General features: G+C 50.2%; 1 non-coding gene across 1 annotated transcript; it reads right to left on the reverse strand.

Moving 5' to 3' along the window:
• Positions 1-14,197: 14,197 nt before the first annotated feature.
• On the reverse strand, positions 14,198-14,322 carry LOC122103536. Its single transcript, XR_006146778.1, has one exon. It is a non-coding gene; the product is annotated as a small nucleolar RNA SNORA40 (small nucleolar RNA).
• Positions 14,323-15,001: the final 679 nt, after the last annotated feature.

Below are 15,001 nucleotides of genomic sequence, written 5' to 3' on the forward strand. Positions count from 1 at the left end.
GACTCCCCACAGAAAGCAGCCCGGGTGGGAAGATGTGCGGGTGCCCCAGGAGACAAAGAAGTAGAAAAGCCCTGAAAATGAAGGTTTTATTCATGGAAGGAAATCCTGGAGGAAACGGAGAAGAATAGGAGTCCAAAGATGGCGCAGGGAAGACGCCCCCTCTGACGTCCGCTGAAATGGGGGAGAAGGGCTGTAGAGTCAGGAGGCTGCTGTCTTTGTCCTGACGTGGGTGGGAGGAGGAGTCAGCCTGGAGCCGCAGCCCAGGGGAGGAATGGGGCCAGGGGCACCGGCAGAATGTGGCTCAGGCGCTGGCATCAGAGAGCCTCTAGCTCCAGGTTCCGATGCATGGCTGATGCCCTGGCAGCTAGGGAACATGTCTCTTTTTGGACATTGTTTCTAGCCAGTCGCTCACACCTGTCATCCTAGCTACTCAGGAGGCTGCTCCCAGTTCAGAGCCAGCCCAGGCAGGAAAGTCCATCAGACTCTTACCTGCAATGAACTAGCGGAAAACCACAAGTGGCAATGTGGCTCCAGTGACAGAGCACTAGCAGCCTTGAACCAAAAAGCTCAGGAACAGTGCCCAGGCTCTGAGTACAAGCCCCACGACTGGCAAGAAAAGAAAGAAAAAAAAAATGCTACAGCCAAGAGAAGTGGCCAGCCCTGTAGGCGGCAGATGGAACTCTTATCTATCAATCTGACTTATAAAACTTCTGCAAAGTTCCCTTAATTCCTTCTCTCTCTCTCCCCACTCCATCTACCCACCCCACCCCCCACTGAGAATATGTCCCTATGTTGCCCAATCTGGCCTCTATTCCTGATCTTCCTCCTCCTCTGCCTGCCAGCGCCTAGCTAGTCCTCCTTTTATAAATGAAAAAGAGCCAGATAGAGTGAATACCTTGTCTCACCCAGAAAGTTGCTCCCTAATAGGAGAGATTTTTTTTTTTATTTAAACAACCAGTCACTATTGATTGACAAGATGCTGCGTGGGGCCTCTTAACTTTAAACACAGATCTTTCAACCTTGGAAGAACTGCGTGGAAGGAAAGAAGTTCTTCATCCACCACCTCGCCACCCGACCCCCTCCACCCCCTGCTGCCAATCCTGCATTTCTTATTTTGTCCCAAGTTGAGAGCTAAGATTGCTCTGGTTGGGCTGAAACTTGAGGATGGCCATCATCCAAAATGAAAGCTGTGTCCAGCTGGCCTAAATACTCCAGATGTTGCTCTACAAGAGCCCAAATGTCAGAGACAGGAGATCACCTCCACCCAGCACCTCTGAGGACCCCAAGGAGCCTGGCCAAGCAGAGTTTCCTTGGCCGCCCTGGGGCCCAGCCCTGCAGGTTGCTGATAGACACAGGGCACTTTCTGGTAGTAATGTTCTTTGAGCACTACTTGGTGGCAAGCTGTGATACAGCAGAGAAGACAGGGGCAGGATGCGCTGGGGGCTGTGCTGTTCTCTGTCCCTGCCTTGTCTATTTGGTGTTAGTTGGGAAGAGCCACAGTGGCCAGCTCAGACAGAGTAAGGCTGGTTTGGGCTCACTGTTTCTATAGTTCCAGATGGACTAACCTTGTTGCGTTGGCTTAGTAATAATAAGCACATCTTGGCGGGAGCACAGAGTGAAGCACTTCCTTCACGAGACAGGAAGCAAAGAGATAGCAAGGGGCTGGGGCCCCACAATCCCCTTGGGGCACGCCCCCAATTAGGCCTCACTGCTCATTGATTCAGCAATGGCAGCTCCTGGAAATCACACCTGATGGCCTGTGGGTAGACATTCAACACCTGTGTTGTGGTTCTGACCACTGCTGATGTGGAACTTGAAAAAAGCCTAAAGCCAGGTACCGGTGGCTCACGCCTGTCATCCCAGCTACCCAGGGAGCTGAGACCTGAGGATCACTGCTCAAAGCAAGTCCAGGCAGGAAAGCTCGTAAGACTCTTATCACCAATAAACTACTCAGAAAAAGCCAGAAGTGGTGCTGTGGCTCAAGTGGTAGAACACCAGCCTTGAGCAAAAGAAGTTTGGGGACAGAGCCCAGGCCCTAAGTTCAGCCCAGGACAGGAAGGAAGAAAGAGAGAAAGAGAGGAAGGAAGGAAGGAAGGGAGGGAGGGAGGGAGGGAGGGAGGGAAGTTCACTATTGAGAGGTATCTGAACTCCTGTAGTGGGTGGGAGATGAGTCTCACACAGTAAGAATTGTTTGAAAGAGCTTCAAGTGGTCAGTCTTGGTTTGGTGTCCATGGCTTTGAATGGTTGCCCAGGCCTTCTCTTTTAGATCATAAATTGGGTGTAAGTTTGTGCTTTTGAGCGCAGGAAGCAGGCAGTTACAGAGCAACAGGGCTGGGGGGCGGGGGGAAACGTGGGCAGCATTCCCCCGTGGAAGGAAGGAAGCACAGGGCATTCAAAGCCGGCATTCCCATGACAAGTCTTCCCAGTGTAGTCGGGACGGGCGCCTGGGACCCGAGACCAGGCTGGAGAGCTTCAGGCTGACGGCCTGCCGGGTTGTGCGTGCCCAGGCCCTGGCCACACTTCCTTCTTAGAGGGTGCGGAGGGGATTGTTAGTAGCACCTCTGTCTCTCGTGGAAGCACCCCCAGTGTGGACACTTGGTGTGTTTACAAACAGCCTCTACGGAGCTGGGCTTTATGGGCACAGGGGCATAAAGACCAGAGGGCCGAGCTGAGAACCATTCAGACCATGAAAGAAACAGGGTTTGACCTGGAAGGGGGAGACAAAGCAGAGCTGGGCTGTGTCCTATGTAACTGACCTTGACCCTTGACCCGCTGCACTGAGATCACTTGGGACACCGATCTCTGCAGAGGGACACAGGTTGCCCTGGGAGCAACCTGCATCTGAAGTGTGGGAACGGAGAGTTCCCCTAGAGCAAGAGGCGGGGTGACCCTTCACCCCAGGTGCAGCTGTGCTCCCAGACTGGCTCTGCCTGTGACCTGCGGGGGGCCGGGGGTGCGGGCATCTCCAGGGGATGAAGATGCTCCTGAGGGAACCAAGAGAAGGCTGGGTGATAGCCAGAGAAAAGGAGCCATGGCCTTTGCACACATACCTAGAGCCCGGGGCTGCGCCCCTCCCAAGCGGACCGGAAGGCCGGAGTGGAGAGGAGAACGACAGGAGCAGGGAGGTGAGGAGGCTGGGCCGGGGGGAGGCTGGGCCGGTGGGGAGGCTGGGCCGGTGGGGAGGCTGGGGCCGGTGGGGAGGCGGGGCCGGTGGGGAGGCTGGGGCCGATGGGGGGGCTGGGCCGGTGGGGAGGCTGGGGCCGGTGGGGAGGCTGGGCCGGTGGGGAGGCTGGGGCCGGTGGGGGGGCTGGGCCGGTGGGGAGGCTGGGCAGGTGAGGAGGCTGGGCCGGTGGGGAGGCTGAGGGAGGTGGGGAGGCTGGGGCCGGTGGGGGGGCTGGGCCGGTGGGGAGGCGGGGCCGGTGGGGAGGCTGGGGCCGGTGGGGAGGCTGAGGGAGGTGGGGAGGCTGAGGGAGGTGGGGAGGCTGGGCCGGTGGGGAGGCTGAGGGAGGTGGGGAGGCTGGGCCGGTGGGGAGGCTGGGGCCGGTGGGGAGGCTGGGCCGGTGGGGAGGCTGGGCCCGTGGGGCGCGGGCACTTGGTGGGGGGGGCAGGAAGCTGACAGCCAGGAGTGGCCATTCATGAAGGATGGCTGTCACACTCTGTTCTGGAAAGGGCACCTGGGTCCCGGACAGGATGACACTGGACATCCAGACAACCACCTCCAATCCCGGCCTGCGCCTACCAGCTTGTGACCTAACTGCAAAAATGGGGGCAGAGAGAAACAGAGACAGAGAGACAGAGACAGGGAGACAGAAAGAAACAAAGAAACAGAGAGAGACGCACATAGAGACAGAGACACAGAGGCAGAGAGATACAGAGACACAGACACAGAGAGAGGCTCTGGGGCCCGCTGAGCTGAAGGGCAGCTTGGCTCAGGGGAGGAGATGGCACGCAGCAGCACATGCGCACGGCAGACGTTGTTGAAGCGCCCGTTCACTGGAGCGCTTCTTCTCCTCTGTGGCCCTAGAGTTCATCACCACCCAAAGCCACGCGTTCTTCCAACCCCCGTGCCCAGACGGCCACGGCCACGAGGCTGCCCGCTCCGCGGCTCCTCCACCCCCATCAACACCTCCTGCGGGCAGAGGGCGCTGGCTCTGGCTCCGTTTTGTGCCTCCTGTTGTTCGTACTTGGTATAGCGGCCAGGCTTGGGAAGCAGTCGTGCGGTCGCTGGGGAGTTTTGTTCTTAACTGGTGCTTGTTTCTTGATTTTAATTTAGGGTTTGGTGTGTGTGTGTGTGTGCGCACGCGTGTGTGTGTGTGTGTGTGTGTGTGTGTGTGTGTGTAGACCTCAGATGTGTCGCTAGCTTCCTGAGGCAGCTGTAGCCACCACAAATGTGGCAGGCTAATACACCACAAACCTACTGTAGGTCAGAAACCTGAAAGTAAGGGATTTCCTGAGCCAACGCCCTCTGAGGGCTCTGGCAAGAGAATCTATGCCTTGCATTTTCCAGCTCCTGCCGGCGCTAGCATCCCTTGGCTTGTGGCTCTACCACTCCAATCTCAGCCTCTGTCTGCGCATGGCTTCCTCCCCTTGTCTCTCTTAGGAGGTTATTTATCCTCATCAAATTTAGGTCTCAGCAGGTAATCTACAATAATCTTAGTTCAAGATTGTTAGCCAGATGCTGGTGGCTCACACTTGTAATCCTAGTTACCTACTTAGGGGGCTGAGATCTGAAGACTGAGGTTCAAAAGCCAGCTCAGGCAGAAAAGCCCATGGGGGGATGAAGGGGTGGGGGAGGGGAGGCTGGGAAGGGATGTGAAGGGTAAACAAAGGAGGAGGCTGCAATGCTTGATAAGAAATGTACGCATTATCCTGCCCATGTAATTGTAACCCCTCTGTACAGTATGTTCACAAAAAATAATTAATTAAATTTAAAAAAAAAGCCCATGAGACGCTTCAATTAACTATCAAGAAGATAGAAGTAGCAGTGAGGGTCAAGGGTTAGAGTTCAAGCTTTGATTGGAAAGGGAGGGCATAAAGGCTTGAGTTCAAACCCCAGTCCTGCACAAATAAATAGAAGCTCTTTAATTCAATTACATGCTCGGGAGTGGGGTAGGGTGGGGAACAATTCAATCCATTAGCAATGTTCTTCCATATCACAAGAAACAGTTTTCAAACCAGCACACACACACACACACACACACACACACACACAGAGGCATTCAGCATTAAGGACACCCTACATGGTAGCAGTCAAGATGAGGTTAGCCAAGTGCAGAGATGGGCGTGCAGAAACACACACTAGATCTAGGACCAGAATTCAGCACTCAGGTCTGGAGATAAAGAGTCTCGGATTTGTCTGCCGAGGCTGGCTTCAAACCACGATTCTCACCAGAAGGCGAAGCAGGTCGTGCGAGCTTCCTGAGCATGGCTCTCCGCGGCGCGGGCATCTGTTGGCCATCTAGAGGAAATGCTGGCACCCGAGGAGCTCCGCATTCGCTCACACAAGAATCACACCCAGGTCGCGATTTGCATTCTCCTATCTCAGCAAAAGGCCTCACGAGACATTCCTGAGTTTCAGTGGGAGGAAAAATGAGTTGCTTTATGAGCGCTGGCGGCCTGTGTCTGGACTGTTGAATGCTACAATCTGCTGAAGTGTCACAAGCTTATCTACAAACCCGGCCTGGGCAGCAAACCCAGGCTGAACACCGTGGATTCCACCAGCTCCGCTGTGGCTCTTGGGTCACCTCTCAAGAAGCCCTTCGTGTGTGTGCTGGGCTGGGCTGCACGGCCTAGCAAGCCCTGGGGGAAGCAGAGAACTTGAACTCTCTGCTCCCTGCCTGGGACCCTCTCCCTCATCACCGCCTCTCCCCCACCCCCCAGTCCTCCAGCTCGGTACCCAAACAAGATGGGGGCCTGAGGGCTGGAGGAAAGAAGTAGATTGTGCCCCAGGGGACAGCCTCACTACTCAGGAGACTGGGTCCCAAGATAACAATTCGAAGCCAGACTAGGCACAAATCCTCGAGATGCTGATCTCCAATTAGCCAACAAAAACCTGAACTAGAGGCGTGGCTCAAGAGGTTCAGTGCCAGCTATGAATAAAAATGCTGAGCAAGAGTACAACTCCCTGAGTTCAAGCACTTGTACTGGCACATGTGCGTGTGCACACACACACACACACACACACACAAGGCCCCAGTCACACTGGCTTAGAACCCACTCTACTGTGATCTTAATTTGATTGTATCTGCAAACCCCACTTACGAATCCAGTCAAATTTATAAAGTGCAGGGAATTGTTCGTTTTTGCCAGTCCTGGAGCTTGAACTTGGGGCCTGGGCACCGTCCCTGAGCTTCTTTTGCTCAAGGCTAGTGCTCTACCACTTAAGCCACAGCGCCACTTACAGTTTTCTGAGTGGTTTATTGGAGCTAAGAGTCTCACGGACTTTTCCTGCTCAGGCTGGCTTTGAACCTCAGATCTCAGCCTCCTGAGTAGCGAGGATTACAGGCATGAGCCACCAGCACCTGGCCTTCAGCATATCTTTTGAGAGGCAACTGAACCCCAAACAGAAAGCATCATCTATCATCTGACCCACATAACAGAATCTACAATAGCCAGGATGTGAACCTCAGAACTTCAGCCATATTGAGTTTTCCCTTATTGGACTCCAGAGAATAGATTTGGTCATTCTTGCCAAAGGCCTTTTAATTATTATGAAGTCCTTCCAGCCAGCCTTCAATGTTTCTTTATAGTTCAGTTTTCCAGATTTTCCATGAAGATCTTACAATCTGGCAATGGCTAGATGGAGAACCATCCTCACAGGCAACCATAGCTAAAGATACCGAATGTAGACCTGGTCGGGCAGACCGGCATTAGTGTATGCATCACATTCTGGACTGTAAGAATGTCAGTTTTGCATTGAGGTGTCTGTTGCTTGTCTTGCAGAGAGTCATTGGGTGTTTGTTTGTTTTTTTTTGGTCCAGTTGTGGGGCCTGAACTCTGGGCTTGGGCGCTGTCCCTCAGCTCTTCAGCTCAAGGCTAGCGCTCTACCACTTGAGCAACAGCGCCACTTCCGGCTTTTTTTTTCTTTTTACTTATGTGGTGCTGAGGAATCGAACCCAGGGCCTCAGGCATGCAAAGCAAGTGCTCTACCACTGAGCCATCTTCCCAGCCCCAGTCATTGGGTTTTTGGGGGGGTATTTGGGGGTGCATCCACTTGTGTGCCCATCTTGGAGCTTGAATTCAGGGTGTGGGCCCCATCCCTAAGTTTTTTGCTCAAGGTTAGTGCTCCATTAGTTGAGCCACAACTCTACTTCCAAGTTTTTGGTGATTAACTGGAGAGTCTCCTAGACTCAGCCTTCTGAGTAGCTGGAATTATAGGCATGAGCCACCAGTGCCTTGCAGGCGTCATAGATTTTGAAAAGTTCAGCTAGATTGTTGATTCCAATCAAGTTTGTAGTCAACTGAAATCTCGGAGCTATTCCATAGCCATTTTGGGGAAAGGTCCCCTCTCACATGATCTGTGCTGTGCTGTTTCTCTAAGAATCTTCTGCACATTGAGCTCTGTTACATTCTCCTTATCTCTCTCTGTACTTCTTGTCATTCCTGCATTGGTCATACGACCCCCAACTGCAGTCATCTGGCTTTCCAGTAGAAAAGTGACAAGGCAGAGAATGAGTATGATGGTACTATGAAGACTCCACTACGGTGGGCTAGACTATCATTGGTCATTTCTTAATCATCAACAATACACAGAAAAATGCACAAACATGAATAGATAGCAAATTAACACAGAGCAAATGCCTGTGCATCCACCCATGTCAAGAAGGAGAACTCTAGGCTGGGAGGTTTTACTAAGCATATTTCTCTTGAAATCTTCAAGCCTGTTTAGTAATTATTATCAAACTTGGTCCACAGATGATTGAGTCAAACTCAGAAAGGTGAAGTGATTTGTCTAGAGTAGGAGGAAAGAACAGAAAACTCCCAGCAGGCATTTTGCAGTTCCCACTGTTGGCTCTGGTCTTCAGATGGGAAACCTGGGGTCAGTGGCTCACACCTGTAATCCTACCTACTCAGGAGGCTGAGATCTGAGGATACAGCCTAAGCAGGAAAGTCTGTGAGACTCTTATCTCCAATTAACTACTAAAAAAGCAGAAATGGCACTGTGACTTAAAGTGGTAGAGCACTAGCCTTGGGTAAAACAGTTCAGAGACAGTGCCCAGGCCCTGAGTTCAAGCCACACTCTGGTGCCAATGAAGTTTATAAGAACTTGATTTTTGAATAAAATAAATTCAAAGAATAGTCCTGGGCCTTTCAGACCAGTCAAGTTGGCAGACTTTAAATACTACTGGCTCATCAGGGTTTCCAGAAGTCTTAGAAAATTGAGATCTGGAACTTCAGGGTTAAAATGACAGGCAGGTGAAGCCGGGCACTGGTGGCTCACACCTGTAATCCTAGCTACTCGGGAGGCTGAGATGTGAGGATTGTGGTTCAAAGCCAGCCTGGGCAGGAAAGTCCGTGAGACATTCATCTCCAATTAACCACCAGAAAACCAGAAGTGGTGCTGTGGCTCAAGCAGTAGAGCGCTACAGCACCTTGAGCTGAAGTGCTCAGAGACAGCGCCCAGGCCCAGAGTTCAAGCCCTATGACCGATCAAAACAAAAAACAAAAAAAGACAGGCAGGTGAGACCCAGGGAGGACTACCAGGGAGGAGCGGGAATGGTCTCGGAGAACTGAGAACTGGGCTTTGGAGAAGAGCCAATAACTCACTACCACCTGTACCCAGGGTGAGGGTCCACACGGGACAGTGATGGCCAGATGATGGCGTCACAAATGGCCGGCTGCTGAGAACACTGCAGAAGGCCAACCCTGGCTCGACAGAGTGATTTAAAAGCAAGTCTGAAGACAAACCTACAACACCAAACTAGTCCTATTATTTCCCTGCTTAAAAGTCTCTGGAATGTTCTCACCCTCTCTGCTATCTCCCTTTTCCTGATAAAACCCCTCCTCCACCCGGATTCAGCACTCGCTCCTCCGGGAGGCCTCGGGAGCCTTTCTAAGCTCGACTTAGTCAGTTCCTCTGTGCAGACCTTAAGGGACTCCCTAACTCTTACAGTTGGGGCCTCTAGCTCAAGACTGGAATTCTGTTTCCTGGATGACCTCTGCCACGAAGGAAGGATCTGGGCAGAAAGAGGATGATTTATTCACTTCCTTGCATTCCCGCTGCTCAGCAAAGTGCCCGGACAAAGGGAGCACGGCAGCGGCTGCCCTGCAGCAGTGGGGAGGGGTAGACAGCGTTGGGAGGCTGCAGAGATGGAGGCTACTGGGAACTTTAGGACAGTGATTCCTAAATCCTGGTGAGCCTCAAAGCATTTTCAGGAGCCCTAGGGTATTTCACAATGCAGATACTCAGACAGCTTCCAAGGGTACTGACTCAGCATCCTTGGAAGAAGAATCTTGAATTCTTTTAAAAGTCCCTCCGGCGATTCTGATACTTGTCTAGTTGGGCAGCCGCTGCCAAGATATTTCTTAGAGAACTCCCAGAAGGCAGAGAAGGGGACAGGAAAGACCCTAGACTTAATCCAGGTGGCTGAAGGGAGGGAACAGTGGAGAAGGCGGGGTCCCCTGGGCATCAGCTGGGGCTCAGTCACTGTGACCTTGAGGTGACCTTGAGATGGCTGTTTGGATGAGAAAAGGAGAAGCTGCTGTAATCACTCTGTTCACTGTACTTCTTTTTTTCTTTTCTTTTCTTTCTTTCTTTCTTTTTTTTTTTTTTTGTTGGTCGTGGGGTGTGAACTCTGGGCCTGGGCTCTTTAGCTCCTCAGCTCAAGGCAAGTGCTCTACCACTGAGCCACCTTCCCAGTCCCTGTTTGCTGTAGTTCTGCAGAAGGAGGTGGAAATGGCTTTTACTTCCTTTCCTTCCTTCTTTCCTTCCTTCTTTCTTTCCTTCTTTCTTTCCTTCTTTCTTTCTTTCTTTCTTTCTTTCTTTCTTTCTTTCTTTCTTTCTTCCTTCCTTCCTTCCTTCCTTTCTTCCTCCCTTCCTTCCTTCCTCCCTCCCTTCCTTCCTTCCTTCTTTTCTGTTAGTCAGTCATGGGGCTTGAACTCTGAGCCTGGGCGCTTTCCCTCAGCTCTTCAGGTCAAGGCTAGCACTCTACCACTTGAGCCACAGCACTACTTCTGGTTTTCTGGTAGTTTATTGAAGATAAGAGTCTCATGGACTTTCCTGCCCAGGCTGGCTCAGATTTCAGCCTCCTGAGTAGCTAGGATTACAGGCCTGAGCCATTGGCACCCAGCCTCCCTGAGCTTCTTTTGCTCAAGATGAGCACTCTATCACTTAAGCCAGAGCACCACTTCCGGCCTTTTCTGTTTATGTGGTACTTTTGCAAGCATGCTACCACTGTGCCAGCTTCCCAGCCCAAGGCTTTTACTTTCTAGAATGGATTAAGCCAGACAATCGGTAGTGATCACATGGCAGCAGACATGTCTGCTTAGTGTACTTTCTGCTGTGCTGGAATCGAATGGACAGGTGCAGAGCAGCCGGGACTCAGACACACATGCTCCAAAGAGTTGAAAGCTATCTCCCAGAAGATCTATGCTTCACAAATGATCACAAGTAGATAGATTCCAGTGAATGTCACTAACTGACTTGAAAGTTTGTTTTTAGCATCTTAATCCTAGGTTCATAAAGGAACATTTGACACACCGTTCCTAAAAGGCAAAGCCATGTCTGTAAAAGTACCAATTTTCCAATTAATCTGAAATTATCATTTGAGTTCCAATTCAGTAAATATCAGAGGTCATGGCTGAGGGGCACAGAGAGGAACCAGATCTATTAAGTGACTCAAAATAGAGAACAGAGAAATTTCTCCAATGAATATGAATAAGCATTAGAGCCTGTCTGGATATTTTCAATTTAAAATGGGTTTTTCTCCTACCCGTTTTGAGTGAAATCTGTAACGCTGTCTGTCGGGTCCACTTTTCTGCATGTCTTCATCTATGGGGCCACGGCAGGAGCGGCCTCACTTTCACAAAACTCTATTCGAGCTCCATAAAATGAAGCCACCTGTCCCTGGGGCTGCTGTCTCTTCTCCCAGGACACCAGCTCTTAGAATCCAGTGTGGAAGGCGATCCTTTTCCAGACCTAAAAAGTAGAGGGTTCAAAGACTGCCTAGGGCAGGAAAGTCTGAGAATTTTATCTCCGATTGACCACCAAAAAACCCCAAAACAAAAAACCAGGAAGTAGAGCTGTGGCTCAGTGGCAGAGTACCAACCAGCCTTGAGCAAAACATGAGGGGCAGTGCCCGGGCCCTGAGTTTAAGCCCCAGTACCAGCACCAAAGAATTTAAAAATAAACAAATAAATAAAGCAATCACTAGTCTGAACAACAAGGACGAACCACAAAAGGAGCCGGCCGTGCAGGCAGAGCAGGCTGTCCCTAGGGGGCGCTGTGCGGACCTCTGGCACAGATCTGCTCACTGTGCGCATGGAGGCCAAGGGACCCAGGTACAGCTTTAATTTCCTCTCCCTTTCTTCCTCTGGAACAAAAAAAATGAGTCATAAAGTTTCTATCCACCTTGGTATACACAGTTAAAATGGACCCTTACAACCATAGGCGTAATGAATTGAAGATGCCCGCCTCAGAGTGATTCTGCAAGACTATTTGGATCCAGCCGCTAGGATGTTTGTTTTCCAATGGACACAGGCTTTAGACTCCCAGGAAATGAAAAGAAGATTGTGCAGTTTTCCCACACTGCTGTCTCCAAGGCACGGATGGAGGTGGCAGGTACTACAGGGCAGTGGGACGTTTCCTGTGCCCTCCCCTGGCTGCAGGCACGCGCAGTGGACTGATGGGCCTTGTGCACACCTCTGCATGGTGCCAGAGAAATACCCATTTGTAGAGGCGGGGGGTGGGGGGCATGCTGGCATTTAAGATTTCTGCAAAAGAATTCTTTACAGGCTATGCAGGGAACCATTTGCCTCCAAGAGCAGCCAGATCGCCCATCGGAGACCCAGCTTCTTGTCCACATGGTCAGCACCTTTTATTCTCTCTTACAGCAGCAGGATGGTCTCTGCAGGAGAGAAGTGGGAGCAAGCCCACTAAGCCTAATCCTAGCTACTCAGGAGGCTGAGATCTGAGGATTGAAGTTCGAAGCCAACCTGGGCAGGAAAGTCAATGTGACTCTTATCTCCAATTAACCATCTAAAAGCTAAAAGTACAGCTGTGGGCTCAAGGGGAAGAGCACCAGTCTTGAGAAGAAAATAAAAGTCAAACAAGAGTATGAGGCCTTGAGTTCAAGCCCTAGTACCTGTACACACACACACACACACACACACACACACACACACACAATTAGGGGCAAGGAGCAGTATTAGGTATGCTCAGGTCTGCAGACCAATTGTGCACGAATGTGGCTAGGACCTGTGCTTTTTTTCCCCCTCAGAATGCTCACATAATAGCCGAGGAGCTCTTGTTCTTGTAACGCTGTAACTTAAGCCGACGTTTCAAAACATAGAATCCATCCAGCAGTGGCTGGCCAGGGGGCGGGAGGCAGGCTGGCTGCTGAGCAGATGGAACGCAAGATTGGGTTCCGAGTTCCTACTGTAAGACAGCAAGGGCAGATGTCAACGGGGGACCACCCAGGGAAAATTAAATACAGATCGGCTCTGGAAGGCTTAGGTTCAGAGGTGGGAGGGGTATGAGAGTTTTGATCCTGGGCAAAAACAACCATATTGAACGGTCCCCAGAATCCCTGCTCCTCACACCCTGCCCTAAGGTAGCCAGAACAGCTAAGAAGCCACAAACACCCGCGTGGGCGAGCGCTTCCGTGCCTTTCCTTCAGTCTCTCCTGCCTGCAGACAGGGAGGCAAAGCCAAAAAGGCAAAATAAGAAGAGGAGCCTCGGAGCTTTCTAGTCACTGAGCATGGAGAAACAGGTCTGCCAGGGGTCAGCGCCCCCTGCCACAGAGGGCCACCCCCAGGCTCGCAGTCACCTGGGATTTAGATGGACACTAACTTCACTGTCAACCAGATCTTTGATCTTTTTAAATGTATTCTGAGATAACAGAGAGTTCACAGAGAACAAGATCTGCCTCTTTCCCTCGTCTATTCCAGTTCTCCTCTTTCTTTGCAGCAATTTCCGGCCTTGGTGTCATAGAAGTCTCCCCACCTTCCCCCCCACCCCCCTTCTTGTACTTCAAGAAGCATCTCTAGAAATATAGGCTGTGTGTGTGTGTGTGTGTGTGTGTGTATTGGGATTTAAACCAAGGACCTCTACACTTAGTTTGGCTTTTATTTATGTATTTATTTTTATGAAGGCTGGTACTCTACTAGTTAAGCCACAGCTCTATTCTCCGCTTAATTGGAAGGAAGAGTTTCAGGGACTTTTCTGCCCTAGACCGGCTTCTAACTGTGATCCTCAGATCTCAGCCTCCTGAGTAGCTAGGATTACAGGCCTGAGGGCCATTGATGCCTGGACACATTTTCTTTTTGTTTGTTTTTATGACAGACTGTTTTGGGCTGAATTACCCAGGCTAGCCTCAAACTCACAATCTTTCTGTCGCAGCCTCCTGAATAGTTGGGATTACAGGTACACAGCACCATGCTCAATACAGGAACTTTCTTCCATAATTACAGTGTTGTTACTGCTGCTGCTGCTGATGTCAGTTGTGAGGCATTTCAGTACTGGGCACTGTCCCTGAGCTCTTTTTGCTCAAAGCTAGCACTCTATCACTTTGAGCCATAGCGCCACTTTCTTAGCCATAGCACTGCATTCTGAGTAGTTTATCGGAAATAGGAGTCTCATGGACTTTCCTGCCTGGCCTGGCTTTAAACTGAGATCCTCAGATCTCAGCCTCCTGAGTAGCTAGGATTGCGGGTGTGAGCCACCAGCACCTGGCTACTAATTGTACATTTTAAGCATATAATGACATTGTAACTGAGCTTAAAAATAAACCACCAGAAAACTGGAAGTGGTGCTGTGGCTCAAGCGTTAGAGCGCTCGCCTTGAGCTGAAGAGCGCAGGGACAGCGCCCAAGCCCAGAGTTCAAGGCCCATGACCAACCCTCCCCCCTCAAAAAATGTACAATTAGTATAATTAGTCTTTGATGTCAGCTAAATCACATAAAGTTCATAAAGTTGACTTTTTCCATTGGCTTCTGTGAGTCAGGAGCCAAAAATGAACAGGTTTCATTTTGTTGTTATGCTTTTTTTTTTCTACATGTACCAAAATCTCATACTCAACAGCAAGCTCTGGTTTGCAAAAGATTTACTGTTTGCACCTGTCTGTAAGACTTTGTTACAAATTAAACAAAGACACACACACACACACACACACACACACACACACACACGCCTGTTATGCTTCCTTTGTTAGCTTGTTTGCTTATTTGTTTGTTTTGAGGTGGGGTCTCCCTATGCAGCCTGGAATACAGGATCCTTCTGCTTCAGGCTCACAAAGGCCGGGATTACAGGAGTGCATTTCCATGCCCAATTTGTTATATATTTGTTATACATGTTAAAGTTTTCTTATTCTTCCCTTCTTTTTTCAATGTCCTTAGCCTGGATCATAAATTAGAATAGTGATCCTTCACTCATAATCCTTTAATCTACCCCTATGAGGTGTTGGTTGTAAATGTTTACTATGTATGCCTGTAGTCAACGTTTGGTTTATTCTGAGTTGGAACAGATTTTTTTTCTCCTTATGTACTGAAAACCCCAACTTTCAGGCAAAACCAAGTAATCTGATTACAAGTGGCAATGATGTGATCATTTGGATATTTTGAAATGTCATACTTTTAAGTTATCGTGGGCAGGTGCGGTAGTATGTGCCTATACTACCAGCATGAAGGAGGTGAAGACAGAAGAATCTTGAGGTTGAGGCTTCCCTGAGCTACATAGTGAACCTTTGTCCAAAAAAAAAAAAAAAAGAGAGAGATATCATGATAATAGAGTAGGCTTGGAAAACTATTTTTTAAGAAGTAAAACAAACAAAATCATGACAACGTCT

This window comes from Dipodomys spectabilis, unplaced genomic scaffold (assembly GCF_019054845.1).
Source record: "Dipodomys spectabilis isolate Male_0828 unplaced genomic scaffold, ASM1905484v1 ptg000001l, whole genome shotgun sequence".
Classification (NCBI taxonomy): domain Eukaryota; kingdom Metazoa; phylum Chordata; class Mammalia; order Rodentia; family Heteromyidae; genus Dipodomys; species Dipodomys spectabilis.